Source organism: Zeugodacus cucurbitae, chromosome 3, assembly GCF_028554725.1.
Source record: "Zeugodacus cucurbitae isolate PBARC_wt_2022May chromosome 3, idZeuCucr1.2, whole genome shotgun sequence".
Classification (NCBI taxonomy): Eukaryota; Metazoa; Arthropoda; class Insecta; order Diptera; family Tephritidae; genus Zeugodacus; species Zeugodacus cucurbitae.
Window position 1 is genome coordinate 38612981 of NC_071668.1, and position 12047 is coordinate 38625027.

Consider the following 12047-nt stretch of genomic DNA (forward strand, 5'->3'; position numbering starts at 1 on the left):
AAGAGCTGTCATCATAAATGTCAGCTCCAATTACATCACAGTCGAAAGAGCAGAATAAAAGTCCGTCGATGGAGCTGAACTCCTACGTAGCAGAGGGGTCAACACAGCTGGAAGCGCACGAGGAGATTTTGTCAACATAGTTGGAATCGAATGGGGTGTTCCCACAGTTGAAGAAGGAGGAGTCGATGGAGGTGACCCTAAATAGTGCAGAGGCGTCGACACAGCTGGAAGTGCATGGAGAGTGTATACCATCGCAGGTTTCAGCACTGGTGTCTACACAGTTGAAGGAGCAGGAGGCACATATATCGACGCAGGTGATCCCAGAGATGGCAGAAGTGCCATGGATTGTGATCTGAAGGAACTACCAGAATCGCAACATGAAGCTCAAGTTTTGAACCATTTAGCAGATGGACTGGTACCACCACAGGTACAGAGGATACCCATATATCTGTGTTCCTGGCTTATCGGGTCCAATATACTCATATATCTGTGTTCCTGCTGTCCAAGAACCAACGGCGCAGATTACTGCGAGGATAATTTTTACTCATTGATTTAGTTAAGTTTAGAATTACTGACAATGAGAAAAGAGAAGCGAAAGAAACAGTATCATAAAAGATGAGATTCGAGAAAGAACTACTAAGCGTTTGGTTCTGGAATTAACGAGAATGGATACAAGAAGTAACCAGAAACGACAATCGAAATCGATAATTTGCTAGATTTATCCAGACATCGATATTCGTAGTTGCCAGAATGTTCGAGTACCGATGTATTGCCAACAATCGACTATATAAGGGCTGCCGGACTGGCAGCAAGGCACAGTTCTAATAAGGTCCTCCTTGTTCCTAGGTCGAAATGGAGGAATCATAGGTATTTCATTTACACTGGCCAGTTTGTTTTACTGTCCCTGCATGACGGGTCCAACGGCCAAAGGACTACGAGTAAGTTTTATTGGAACAAAAGATATATATGTTATAGAATATACATATATATGTAAGCTATCTCACGTGGCATAATCCTTTTTCTGCTGCTCTTTTTTGTTTTGCAAGTACGCACTATTTTATGAAATTATTATCATTTAAAATACCTTGTAGCACCGGTATCGATCTGTTAAAATAAAACAACGATACAATAAATATAATTACAATTAGCTTTGTGACATCACATTTCAAATTTTAGGGCAATATCGTTTCGCGCTCTGCTACGCTCCTGGGTGCTAGACGACTGGCTGCTCTGTACCAGAGAACGGCTTCCGTTGAGCGCAAAAATGTTCATGCACCAACAATACCCGAACTATCAGCCCATTCGGCTCAAGCGCTCAAACTGGCATTCGTGAATGTTTTCGCCACTGAGTTAAATTTAGCTTAATTGCACGATTTCGACATCGTGGCAGGGGTAGCGTTCGTTTTAGACACTCATAGAAGATATCTTTGATCATATCGTCGTTCTCTTCGGTCGGGGCGTGGGTGCAAATAAGTGATATGTTGAAGAACCTCGCTTTTATGCGAATTGGGCTAGACGTTTATTTACCTGGGTGACGGCCAGGCGACGGAGCCTCTCTCCCACCACAAATCCATTACCAAATTCGTGCTCCTTTATATGGCCGCTATGGTAAATGCCAAAAGGACCCACCTTCTTAAGCCCTTGTCCCGTCCATCGCACTTCTTGAATGGCGGTGATGTCAGTCTTTAGTCATATGAGCACATCAACCAGCTGGGCAGGGGCACCTTCCCAATTAACATTCCAGGTGCATGCCCACTAATCATAATCAATAAAACGTTTACAGGATTCGTCATCAAAAGGGCGGTTTCTCATCCTAGGCGTTCGTCGATTTTTCAATGGCATTTTGTTTTTATGTGGACCCACCACAACCCCAACCCTAAGCACAACTGCAGAAGCGGGTTCGCCTTCTCATTTTGTCAACTCAGAGGATACTTGGTCTAAAACCGGAGGTCGTGAGCCGCTTGAACCATGTGGAGAAGAATCGTTTCTGGCCACTCCCAGAATGACAATCAAGAACTTTCCTCACTTACGTGAGGAACAGCAGTTCAGGATCACATTAACAATTTTAGTAGCGATTTCGATCATTTTGGGTGCGGCGATTACAAAAGCAGTTAAATGTACCCAATATTAATTAATTAGTTAATTGTAATTAAAAAAGCATGTACATTTTCGATATTGTTAAAATTAATATATATGAAAATGTAAAAAATTAAAAAAAGCGTCACACATTCGAATTTTTTTTGTTGCGATCGCAATAGCTATATAAAACCACAGTGATTTAAAATATCAATCAATGAAATCACAGTGCTTTAAAACTAACAATTTCGCCATCTGGCGAAAGCATTGTATAAGCATACAAGTAGCCAAAGAATCAGCTGGTTAACGGGAAATTTTTCACAGCTGAGATCACCTGATCGATTTACTACGTATTTCGACACAGAGTTTTAAATAAACGCACTGCAAAATCGAAATATTCGTGTGGATTTGAAAGGAAAATATTAATCAAAAATATCACTCATCACAAATGATAATTGCGTATACATTGCTCTTCCTCACCATCTCTGTGGTTGCAATATAGACGCGTTACGAAAGATTTTACAAGTCATTACACAAATAATAGTTTAGTTTATCTAAATTTGTAAACAATATAAAGTATTCTTTACTATTTAGGTTAGGTTCGATTAGGTTGGTCTGGTAGGCCTGCAGGCCACGCATAGACCAGTTATGGTCCTTTGCGATACCAGAATGGAGTGCCTTTACGTGTTCCCTGAGTAGTAGTCATCGTTCAGGATGCCTGCGCCTGTCGTGAATTTTAATAGTTTATGAGGCTTCACTGACGATATCTCCTCTAACTTATCTTACTTTGGGGCCCCTAAGTACCTAAAACGCTGTCTCGCTAACGCAGGACAAACGCACAAGAGATGCTCCACTGTTTCCTTGGTGCCCCGCTCTTGACACTTTCTGCATTCCTCCCGATCTGACAGCCCCATTTTATAGGCATATGCCGCTACAAGGCTGTGACCGGTAAGAATGCCAACCATGGTACTACAGCCCTTTCTATCGAGCTCCAGTAGGAACCTTGTATATTTTTGATCTACCGCTTTGCACATGACCTTTGCAGTTTTACACCCCGGTAGATCTTTATTATTTAAAATAAAATAAAAATATTTGAAACAAGTAAGGAAAGGCTAAGTTCGGGTGCAACCGAACATTTTATACTCTCGCAATTTATTTAGAGATTTACCTATATTTTCGGTGAAAAATTACCCTTAGGCACTGAGTTCTTCATGTTTGATATCAGATCCTTGAAAAGTCATGGTCCGATTTTGACAATTTTTCCACAAGTGATGTCCCAGCTCAAATACAGTATTTGTGTAAAGTCTTATTTCGCTATCTTTATAGGTTTCTTTATGTATACATTATAAAGTGAAAGAATCAGTAGGATTCAAAATTGAGTTATATGGGAAGTAGGCGTAGTTTCATTGAAATCGGTAGAGTAGTTCTTGAGACATGGTTATGGAAAGTTTGGTTTATATAGCTTTATTGGTTTGCAAGATATATACAAAAAACCTATTTGGAGACGGGGTCACGGATGGAAATCTGATTGCTGTTTTTGGAAATTACGTCGTATTATATTTTAATAATTTATCAATATAATATTGAATAAATTACTTGTTAAGGTATTTTAAACTTAAGTCAATGAATGACAAAAAAATAATTAGTTTTTGTGATAAAAAATATTAAATTAATTTATATAAGCACCTTCTCTTCTTGACTGACGTAGACACCGCTTACGCGGTTATAGCCGAGTTTTTGTTCGTCGAGAGTGGACTTTACTTTTCAATTGCCTACTCAGTCTAAAGTAGCACCTGTTGGCAAGTGTGATTCTGCGTTGAATTTCCAGGCTGACATTGTTATTGCTGTTAATGCTGGTTCCCAGATAAACGAAATTATCTACAACTTCAAAATTATGACTGTCAACAGTGACGTGGGAGCCAAGACGCGAAAGCGCTGACTGTTTGTTGATGATAAGAGATATTTCGTCTTGTCCTCGTTCACCACCAAACCTATTCGCTGCGCTTCCTTATCTAGGCTCGAAAAAGCAGAGGAAAGTTTCTGATTGCCATTCACTTGGGAGTGGCCAGGAACGATTCTTTTGCATATGACTCAAGCAGCTCACGACTTCCGATTTTAGACCAAGTATTCCCTGGGTAGCTAACAGACATCCGTTTGGAGGCGAGCTAAAGTGAGAAGGCGAAGCCCGCTTCTGCGGTTGTGCGTAGGGCTTGGGACCCACCACATAAAAAAATCTCCCCAATGAAAACAAACACCGAGCCTCGGATGAGACAACGCCCTTTTGATGACGACCCCTGCAAACGTTTTAAGGATACTGATTTAAAGGCATGCACCTGGAATGTCCGGACCCTTAATTGGGAAGGTGCCTCTGCCCAGCTGGTTGATGTCCTCATACAACTAAAGGCTGACATCACCGCCGTCCAAGAAGTGCGATTTGTGGTGGGAGAGAGACTACGTCGCCGAGTCCTGGCATTCACCCCGGTGGATGAACGTCTTGCCACAATCCGCATCAGAGCGAGGTTCTCCAACATATCGCTGATTTACGCCCACGCCCCAACGGAAGAGAAAGACGATGTGACCAAAGATGCTTTCTATGAGCGCCTAGAATGCACCTATGAGCGCTGCCCCCGCCATGATGTCAAAATCGTACTTGGCGATTTTAACGCCAGGGTGGGTAAAGAACGTGTCTTTGGCACAACAGTCGGAAAATTCAGCCTCCATGACGAAACATCGCCAAACGGCCTGAGGCTGATCGACTTCGCTGGGGCCCGAAATATAGTTGTCTGTAGTACCAGATTCCAGCATAAAAAAAATTCATCAAGCAACGTGGCTGTACCCTGATCGAAACACGCGCAATCAAATCGATCACGTTGTGATAGACCGAAGACATGTCTCCAGTGTTTTAGACGTGCGTACGCTCCGAGGACCAAACATTGACACGGACCATTATCTAGTAGCAGCAAAGATACGCAATGCGTGAGTATGAAAAGCTTGAAAAGCTGGCCGACATGGGTAATGCTCGAAAATTTTATGAAAAGATGAGGCGATTTACAGAAGGTTTCAAGATCGGAGCATTATCATGTAGGGACCGAGGAGGTAAACTGGTAACGGATGTCCAGAGCATACTGGGATTATGGGGGGAACACTTCTCCGACCTTCTCAATGGCAGTGAAAGTACAACACATGGAGATGGCGAACCCGATTCCCCAATCGATGACGATGGAATAGATGTTCCATTACTCGACCATGAAGAAATTCGAATAGCAATTACCGGCTTGAAGAACAACAAAGCGGCGGGGACCGATGGATTACCGGCCGAGCTATTCAAATACGGAAAAAACTGATAAGGTGCATGCATCAGTTTGTTTGTACAATATGGTCGGAAGAAAGCATGCCTGACAATTGGAATCTTAGTGTGCTCTGCCCAATCCATAAGAAGGGAGACCCCACAATCTGCGAACTACCGTGGTATAAGTCTCCTCAGTATCGCATATAAGGTTTTGTCGAGCATATTGTGTGAAGGACTAAAGCCCACCGTCAACGAACTGATTGGACCTTATCAGTGTGGCTTTTGTAGCTGGAAAATGGACAATGGACCAGATATTCACCATGCGCTAAATCTTGGAAAAGACCTGAGAGAGAAGAATCGATACTCACCATCTTTTTATCGATTTTAAAGCTGCCTTCGATAGCACGAAAAGGAGCTGCCTTTATGCCGGGATGCCTGAATTTGGTATCCCTGCAAAACTAATACGGCTATGTAAGCTGACGTTGAGCAACACCAAAAGTTCCGTCAGGATCGGGAAGGACCTCTCCGAGCCATTTGATACCAAACGAGGCTTCAGACAGGGTGACTCACTATCGTGCGACTTCTTCAATCTATTGCTGGAAAAAATAATACGAGCTGCAGAGCTAAATAGAGAAGGTACAATTTTCTACAAGAGTGTACAGCACCTGGCGTATGCCGATGATATTGATATCATCGAAAGCAACAACCGCGCCGTTTGTTCTGCGTTTTCCAAACTAGATAAAGGAGCGTATGGGTCTGGTGGTGAGTGAGGACAAGACGAAATATCTCCTGTCATCAAACAAACAGTCAGCGCACTCGCGTCTTGGCTCCCACGTCACTGCTGAGAGTCATAACTTTGAAGTTGTAGATAATTTCGTTTATCTGGGAACTAGCATTAACAACACCAACAATGTCAGCCTTGAAATCCAACGCAGAATCACTCTTGCCAACAGGTGCTACTTTGGACTGAGTAGGCAATTGAAAAGTAAAGTCCTCTCTCGACGAACCAAAATCAAACTCTATAAGTCGCTCATTATTCCCGTCCTGATGTATGGCGCTGAAGCGTGGACGATGACAACATCCGATGAGACGACTCTTGGGATTTTCGAGAGAAAGGTTTTGCGCAAGATTTATGGTCCTCTAAACATTGGCAACGGCGAATACCGCAGACGATGGAACGATGAGCTGTACGATTTATACGACGACATTGACATAGTTCAGCGAATAAAAAGACAGCGGCTACGCTGGCTAGGTCATGTTGTACGGATGGAAGAAAACACTCCAGCTCTGAAAGTATTCGATGCAGTACCCGCTGGAGGAAGCCGCGGAAGAGGACGACCTCCACTCCGGTGGAAAGACCAAGTGCAAAGTGACCTGGCTTCACTTGGTGTTCCAAGTTGGCGCCAAAAAGCAAAAATAGGAATGAGTGGCGCGCTCTACTGGATTCGGCTATAATCGCTTAAAGCGGTTCCTACGCCAAATATATATATATATATATATATTGTTTCAGTTTTAGAATTTGATGAAAATCCTGATAATAAGGATGAAAATGCTGATAATGATAATGTAAGAGTTGTTGAAATTTTGGATGAGAATTGATAAATTTTGTATTTCCTATTTACTAATATTTACTTATTTAAAAAAAAAACAACTTCCTTCGAATATAACGGGTGATTTTTTTGAGGTTAGGATTTTCATGCATTAGTATTTGACAGATCACGTGGGATTTCAGACATGGTGTCAAAGAGAAAGATGCTCAGTATGCTTTGACATTTCATCATGAATAGACTTACTAACGAGCAACGCTTGCAAATCATTGAATTTTATTACCAAAATCAGTGTTCGGTTCGAAATGTGTTTCGCGCTTTACGTCCGATTTATGGTCTACATAATCGACCAAGTGAGCAAACAATTAATGCGATTGTGACCAAGTTTCGCACTCAGTTTACTTTATTGGACATTAAACCAACCACACGAATGCGTACAGTGCGTACAGAAGAGAATATTGCGTCTGTTTCTGAGAGTGTGGCTGAAGACCGTGAAATGTCGATTCGTCGCCGTTCGCAGCAATTGGGTTTGTGTTATTCGACCACATGGAAGATTTTACGCAAAGATCTTGGTGTAAAACCGTATAAAATACAGCTCGTGCAAGAACTGAAGCCGAACGATCTGCCACAACGTCGAATTTTCAGTGAATGGGCCCTAGAAAAGTTGGCAGAAAATCCGCTTTTTTATCGACAAATTTTGTTCAGCGATGAGGCTCATTTCTGGTTGAATGGCTACGTAAATAAGCAAAATTGCCGCATTTGGGGTGAAGAGCAACCAGAAGCCGTTCAAGAACTGCCCATGCATCCCGAAAAATGCACTGTTTGGTGTGGTTTGTACGCTGGTGGAATCATTGGACCGTATTTTTTCAAAGATGCTGTTGGACGCAACGTTACGGTGAATGGCGATCGCTATCGTTCGATGCTAACAAACTTTTTGTTGCCAAAAATGGAAGAACTGAACTTGGTTGACATGTGGTTTCAACAAGATGGCGCTACATGCCACACAGCTCGCGATTCTATGGCCATTTTGAGGGAAAACTTCGGAGAACAATTCATCTCAAGAAATGGACCCGTAAGTTGGCCACCAAGATCATGCGATTTAACGCCTTTAGACTATTTTTTGTGGGGCTACGTCAAGTCTAAAGTCTACAGAAATAAGCCAGCAACTATTCCAGCTTTGGAAGACAACATTTCCGAAGAAATTCGGGCTATTCCGGCCGAAATGCTCGAAAAAGTTGCCCAAAATTGGACTTTCCGAATGGACCACCTAAGACGCAGCCGCGGTCAACATTTAAATGAAATTATCTTCAAAAAGTAAATGTCATGAACCAATCTAACGTTTTATGCGTTTTTTTTTTTTAAAAAGTTATCAAGCTCTTAAAAAATCACCCTTTAGTTTATATATTATTATACTTCATGTCCTTTCAAAAAGTGCCCACATTCCTTTGATAAACTTGATTTTTTATGTACAATTTCTCATGTCGCGAGTGCATCTAAAAATGATCACCCAAAAAAGTGCCCAACGCGACATAAGTTCAAGTTTTCTCTTCTGCCTGCACTCCCGGAGTGCCACCCCACTAGGTTTTGTTATACTCTCGCAACAAAAGTTGCTAAGAGAGTATTATAGTTTTGTTCACATAACGGTTGTTTATAAGTCATAAAACTACATGAGTTTGATAAAGGGTTATATATATCAAAATGAACAGGTTGACGAGACAAGTCAAAATCCTAATGTCTGTCTGTCCGTCCGTCCGTGCCACGGATAACTTCAGTAAAAATTTAGATATCTTGATGAAAACACATGTTCCTTAGGACCGTGAGAGGGTTGCTTTCGAAAATGGCGAAAACCGAAAACACATAAAGTGTCATAACTAAGCCATAAAAAAAGTTATAAAAGTAAAATTTGGAACAAAGGATCGCACTAGAAATGGGCATTTTTGGATGTAATTTTTTTGGGAAAGTGCGCGTGGCCCCGCCCCCAAATTTGTTATTTGTATATATCTCGCAAATCAATAAAGCTATATAAACCAAACTTTCTGCAGTCCGTTCTCTTACGTACCCTACACACACCATGAAATTAGTTGAAATCGGATAATAACCACGCCCACCTCCCATACAGAGGTTAGGTTGAAAATTACTAAAAGTGAGTTAACTCAGTAACGAAAAACGCCAGAAACACTAAATTTCACATAAGAAATGGCAGATAGAAGCTGCACACAGATTTTTTTTACAAAATGGAAAATGAGCTTGGCGTCGCCCACTTATTGGTCAAAAACCATATCTCAGAAACTACTCGACCGATTTCAATGAAACTTGGATTGTAATAGTTTCCTTATATCCCAATGATATGTTGTGAAAATAGGTAAAATCTCTTCACAACCACGCCTACTTCCTATATACCAGAACTTTGAAGACGATCTGAATCGTTTACTTTACAATATATAAAGTAAGCACTAGTGAAAATATCAGTGCAGAACTTTGCACAAATACTACCTTTATAGTGTGGCAGCCCCATTCTAAAAATCGCCGAAATCGGACCATAGGTTTTCAAGGCATATATATCGAACATGAGGACCTCGGTGCTACTAACCTAATATTAGGGTTTCCAACTTTTAATGGACTTTATACTATATATATGACGCATTTGTGGGTCAAATTGTGTATTATATAATATAAATAAAGTTAAATAAATAAATTGCGAGAGTATTAAATCTTCGGTTACACCCGAACTTAGCCCTTCCTTACTTGGTTTGTCTACATTTAATTTTTTATTTTTTATTATAACAATTTTACCTAGTATACAATGATTAAATACTAACAACAATTCAATTCTAATAATTTAAAAATAATAATTAAAAGCTAAATGTTAGAGGAATTCATTTGCTGCTATAGTTGCCTTGCCAAGTATGAAGGCTTCTTACGTTTCAGTCGGTTTTCTCGTACAAGCCTCATTTCGTGAGTCTTCTCAAGTTTGGTTATTTCGTTTACTACTGAATTCACACCAAGATCACGGTGAAGGTCAGCAGATCTAACATACCAAGGAGCATTAAATATACTTCTTAGTACCTTATTTTGTAAGCGCGGAATGCAGGCAATACAGTTTTGACTTGAGCAACCCCATAGTTGCGCTCCATGACCCAAATTGGCTTTAGTACTTGAAAATATATAAACAGCTTGTTTTCGATTTTAAGAGTTGATCTCCTAACAACTAGATGGTACAACTTAGCAAATTTTAAATCAAGCTCACCCCTTTTTTTGCTTGACATGCTCTTTCCAGCGAAGCTTAGCATCTAGGGTGATTCCTAGGTACTTAGCATTATTGTGATGTGATATAGGGGTACAATTTATATAAATGGGATGGTTGTATAGAAATAGGATGATGTTTTTTTAAAGTAAAGTCTACGTGCATTGATTTGGAATCGTTTAATTTAATGCGCCACTTGGTAGCCCATTTAGTAATAGCATTGACTGCTGTTTGCACTCGAAGGGTAGATACTGAGGTTGACTCTCCTGCTTCTAACAGGGCTGTGTCATTCGCATAGCTCGCTGTCACATAACTTGATTCAGTGGGGATACCACCTGTGAAAAGCAAGTAAAGCATTGGCTCCAACACGCTTCCCTGAGGAACACCCGTTTTTATCGGTTGCAAGTTGGAGTACGCATCCTCTTGTTTTATGCGAAAGTATCTATCTTTTAGGTAGGAAGCAATTATTTCGCAATATTGTTTGGGTAACATGTATTTAAATTTTAGCAGCAGACCCGAATGCCAAACTCTAATAGAACGTCTAAGAAGACCCCGAGCAAACGTTCTTTTTATCCATAGCATTTTCAACGAAATTAACGATTCGGTGCACCTGGTCAATTGTTGAATGGTGATCACGAAATCCGAACTGATGTACCAGGTGTTTTCGATCTATTATTGATTTGAGCCTTTTTGTGAGAACATTCTCGAAGACTTTCGATAGAGCTGGCAGCAACGATATTGGCCTATCAGATGTGACATCATGTAGTGGTTTACCCGGCTTAGGTATCATAATAACTTCAGATACTTTCCAAAGCGATGGAACGTATCTTAAGTATAATGCACTGTTTAAAATTTTTTATAATATACAAGCTACACGAGCTTTTTTTTGTGCCTTGCGTTCCTGATACGACTTTTAATTTCTTTACTAGTAACTGGAGAAATTCTGACGAGTGGATCCAACCAACTATTTTCACAGTTTAGCTCATGTCCATCGTTAGGTGTAAATGTGTTTCTCAAATGATTTGAAAATACTGCAGCTTTTTGTGCTTTTTCCTTTTGGCCCACTCAGTTTCGTTTAATTTGATTGGTGCGACATGTTTTATTTGTTTATTAATATTCCTTGCAGCTTTCCAGAGCGAATAATCGGTGGATTTATAAACATAGAGTTTTGATAAATACGTTTTGAAAGAATAGTTTTTAAACTGTCTAATTGGTGTTCTTAGTTCCGCTGTACATCTATTAAGCTCTGTTTTGAGAGCAGCGAACCTAGTTTGCTGCCACCTTCGTCGAAGTTTGCGTTTTTTATGGATACCATCTAAGATGTATTTAAGGAATTTGTTTCCACTTAGATTCACGCGAATATTCGGTGCACTGTTCCACGCAGCATTTTGAATTACATTTGTGAAAATTCAACTTCACAATCTAAATATACATATACAATAAAAAATGCGCTTTAGCTTAAAATCGACTTTATTCAGTATAGTCTTAAATTTATACCAATCAGTATGTTTATTAGATAAAGAAGAAATGCCGGACGAAATTACTGGGTTTCCAAATAAAGTTAGTAATACTGGTGAATTATCAGAGCTTAAATCTGAGCTATCTTCAAAACGTAAATTGATTTTCGATACTTTGTTCATGACAAAAAGTCAAGAAGATCTGGTAATTTCCTACTATCTGCAGGCCTTTAAGAAAATTTCCCCACTTACATGAACTTCTACACATGACCCCATCCTCCAAATTATTAATTATATTATCGTATTTTCATATAAACCAAATTATAAATAGTTTAAATTCCTCCAATTTGTGTTCTTATAGTTTCACAGCATAAAATTTGCTAGCTAGTAGTACAGAAACACTCTTACGTATATGAGTCAAAAGCAGCTGATTT